The sequence below is a fragment of the Lactuca virosa genome, chromosome 8, assembly GCF_052849685.1.
Source record: "Lactuca virosa cultivar CGN04683 chromosome 8, Lactuca_virosa_CGN04683_v6, whole genome shotgun sequence".
Classification (NCBI taxonomy): domain Eukaryota; kingdom Viridiplantae; phylum Streptophyta; class Magnoliopsida; order Asterales; family Asteraceae; genus Lactuca; species Lactuca virosa.
This window is the reverse complement of record NC_136433.1, coordinates 148066099-148070357: the sequence shown is the minus strand read 5'-3', so window position 1 is coordinate 148070357 and position 4259 is coordinate 148066099. Positions and strand designations below refer to the sequence as shown.

Genomic DNA, 4259 nt, shown 5'->3' with positions numbered 1-4259 from the left:
ACCACATATACATAACAAACAACAACATGCATACAGAGCCTTCAGCATGATTGGACCGCCTCACCGGGCCTACAGCCTATCTGGACCGCTCTCTGGGCCTTCGTCCTCACTGGTCCACCTCAACTCAGTAAACCATAACATATCAATGCATAACATTATCAATCAATAATAGTAAACACAGGTAGTCCTACAGATCTACCAGTCTAATCACATAAACAGTACCACATAACTCCACAATGCAGTATACAACAAATCAAAATATCTAATCCAATGAGCCGGCCTTGGTGCCTTCGACCCATAAGTAAAGTGAGGAAAACTCACCTCACAGTCTGACGAATAGATGAACAATACACTGCTCCGAATACTAGCTCTACGGGTCACATATTTAATAGATAGAGACCAAGGTTTAACTATAGCTCAAAATACCCAAAATACCCTTAAGTCAAACTTGGTCAACCCTGGTCAAAGTCAAAGTCAACGGTCAAAGTCCAAAAGTCAATATTCCTTCCCAGCGGAGTACGCCCAACGTACTCTGATGTTGACCAAAAGCGGGGTGTTGACCGCATACATGCAACGTACCTCCAGGTACGCCCAGCGTATGCTACCCAGTCCTAAAACTCCACTAAGAGGTTATTCCACTAAGCCCTTCCATCCAAAACTCAGATCCAAGCCCAAAATGATGTCCTAAGTCATAAAGTTTCCAACTTTATGACTTTGCATGGCTATATAGTTCTTAATGTCCAAAAACCCTATGTTCTAAACCCAATAATACCATCTAACACATGTATGGGTTACATACAACACTCAAGATCATATCTTTATGCACAACAACACTCTAAAGTTTCTAAAAGGACGGATCAAATGACTTAGAGTAACCCATACTAAAAATGCCAAGCTAATGGTTCCAAAATGTTCACAACTTCAAAGATCTAAAACAAATCATCATCAAGCTCAGAGCTTTTTACCTTAAAATGATGTCAAATGGTAATGAGATTATGGATTTAAGGTGCTTCACTCTTCCAAGATGGCCCTCTATTCTTCTCCTTCTTTCTTAATCACCAAAAGTACCCACAAAAGCTCAAGAACACTCTCAAGGAGGATTAGGATTCTAGATGGACGAAATGGCAAGTAGAGGCTGTAGAGGGGATAAAAAATAAGGAGTAAATGATGTTTATATATGGACCAAACCCTAAAAATTATGGTTTGAGGATCCTTCACGTACACCCTGCGTACGCGGTGTATGCCCAGCGTACTAAGGCCCGTGCATGTACGCCCAGCGTACTAAGGCCCGTGCATGTACGCCCAGCGTACTAAGCCTTGGCATGAAATTACGAAAATGCCACTATGGGCCATTTTGCAAGCTTTCTCATACACAAGGGATAAAAACATAAACCTTCATACTTAAGAGTTGATTTTAGAAATACCTCAATGTCGGGATGTTACAATTGTGCACATCAAGTTTTTGGCGTCCTTGTTGGGCAACGACTTATTTGATTTTTAGTTCAATTGCTTTTAGTTGTTCGATCCTTTTTGTGGGTAAAAACCGCAAAAAGTTATTTTTCTGCATTTGTTTTTTCGTCTAAAGATACACAACGTCGTGGGCATCTTAACCACGTTGAGGTTATATTTCAGTAAATCTTCAGTTTATTTAGTTTTATTCGTTTTATACATTTTGTTTTATTTTGTTTTTGTTTCAGTGATTTATGACCCGAGGATCCAACACTCCAACAATTCCACCCTTGAAAAATCTAGAATCAACTTTCCACAAGAAGAAAGACAAGAAGGTCGGCGAGTCTAGCAACACTGTTCAATCTGAAAAATTCGAACTTTTTGAAAAGACTCCTAGCAAGAAGGAACTAGGATATGAGCCCAAAACATCTACTAATGAAAGTTCATAAGACGAGATAAAAAGAGAGGTTGAAGAGATGACGGACATCACAAGAATGACTATAGGAGATTACAAGAAGCAGATCCGTGAGGATAATGGACTAGGGCTTGTACCACCCGAGATTCCAGCTGAAAGAGGTTTTGAGCTCAGGGGGCACATTCTATCAATGCTCAAGGACATACCTTTTTCAAGGAAAGAATATGAAGACGCATTCAAACATATCGATGAAGTGAAGGACATTGCAAACTACTTCAATGTTCCAAACGTGGCACGAGACTCAGTGCTACTTAGGATGCTTCCAATGGCATTTACCGGCAAAGCTAAAGCTTGGTTGAAATCACTCGCGCCCGGATCCATTACTACTTGGACCAATCTTCGTGAAGCCTTCATTGAGCAATTCAGTCCGCCTTCAAAGATATCCAAACTCAAAGAGAAGATTGTTAATTTCCAACAAAACGATGGTGAATCCTTATATGAAGCATGTGAAAGATACAAAGGGTTGCTTAAAATTTGTCCTCAATATGATCTAAATGTCCAAAAGAAGCCATTTTCTATCATGGGGTGAATGTTACAACGAGACAACTTCTTGACTCTCAAGGACCAATGACAAAGAAAGAACCGGCCACCATTAAAGAGTTAATTGAAGAATTTGCAAAGCACTCACATGAGTATCATAACCCATGAGAAGATGTTACTAGAGGTAAAGGAGATGGAGGGAATGAGAACATGGATTCAATCATTACCAAACTAGAGAATATAGATAGGCGAATAATGAAATTGGATCAACCTATACACGCCACAAGAGTTGGATGTGACAATTGCCACAGGCTACAATTAGCGAAGGAATGCGATTTGTATGAGCACGAGAATAAGAAAGCGCAAGTTTTTTACTCTAGTGGTGACAAATATGATGAAGTTTGGAGAAAGCAAAAAAAAAATGAGTGGTTGCCTTATGACAAGTACAATAAGTAAAAGGACAAGAAGTATAGACAAACCGTTCGAGGCTACAACCAAAAAGAACAACCACCACCGGAGAAGAAATTTGATTTTGAGTCAATACTAAATAGGTTTATGGAAGCCTCTAAAAAAAGACATGATACTACTGATGCTAATGTGAGAAATCATCAAGCTTCCATCAAGAACATTGAGACTCAACTAGGCCAATTAACGACACTAGTTAACGAAAGGTTACCTCCTAGAAATCTTGACCCAAAATCACAACTCATGTTATCGTGATATTTACTGAAGAAGAAGCTCATTTTGATCCATTAATGATCCATGATACAACTACTAAACATCCTGATTCGTATTTAGAAGAAGAGAAGCCCGAAGCACAAAAAGCAAAAGCTGAGTCGCGTTCTGATGATTCACCACATCGTGGTGACCTTGCCACATCATGGTCACTGGAGAATCAAAATTTGTCTCCTTTATATTCGTATCATCCTCCTTTACCATTCCCATCTCGAGCCATTAAGCACAATCTAGAGTTGGAACAAAAGAATTTCTTGGAACCAGTACTATGTCTCCCAATTAACGCTCCTTTCCTTAAATCCATGGCTAAGCTTCCTAAGTTTGCTAAAGATGTGATGAGTAATCGAAAAGAGTTGGAGAAAGCATCCATAATCGTTCTAACTGAGTTATGTTCAGTTGCAATCATCAATGGTTTGCCAATCAAAAATGGGAGATCCTGACCAACTAACTTTTCCTTGTGAATTTGGCAATTCCACCTCCATAAATGCTTTAGCCGATTCGGGGGCAAGCATCAATCTTATGCTATATTCTTTCTACAAGAAGCTCAGTCTACCAAAGCTCCAAAACACAAACAGGACACTTCGAATGGTTGATCACTCAATCACTAACGCTCATGGAATCATAGAGGATTTGTTGGTGAAAGTGGGGAAATTTATTTTTCCAGTTGATTTTGTGGTATTGGACATGAAAGAAGACTAAGAACTTACCATAATTTTGGTAAGAGCATTCTTGAGTACTGCAAGAGACCTTGTTGACATTCATGACTCAAAGCTCACACTTCATGTAGAAGATGAAGAAATTACTTTTGAAATGAGTCAAAGAGTGAGTTATGACATGCCAAGAGATGAAGTGCTAAGGATGAATCATTCGGAAGGAGAAAATCTTAATGAGTTAGAAGCGACTGAAAAATTAATGGAAGAAGAGTTGAAAGTTTGGGAGAAACCCCATGTGGCAAAAGTAAAAAAGTTCCAAACCAAGAGCTTCAATTCCTATGACGTTTTAGGTGTTCGCGTTCACTACACCCAAGTCTCAAGTTGAAGAGATAAGTGACGAAGAAAAAGACGATTCGGGAAATAATGGTGAGATAAATGATGAAGAAATGGGTGAAGAATTAAAGGAG

General features: G+C 39.2%; 1 non-coding gene across 1 annotated transcript; it reads right to left on the bottom strand.

The window, feature by feature from the left end:
* Positions 1 to 2309: 2309 nt before the first annotated feature.
* LOC145135206 (small nucleolar RNA R71) lies at positions 2310 to 2416 on the bottom strand. Its single transcript, XR_013719668.1, has one exon. It is a non-coding gene; the product is annotated as a small nucleolar RNA R71 (small nucleolar RNA).
* Positions 2417 to 4259: the final 1843 nt, after the last annotated feature.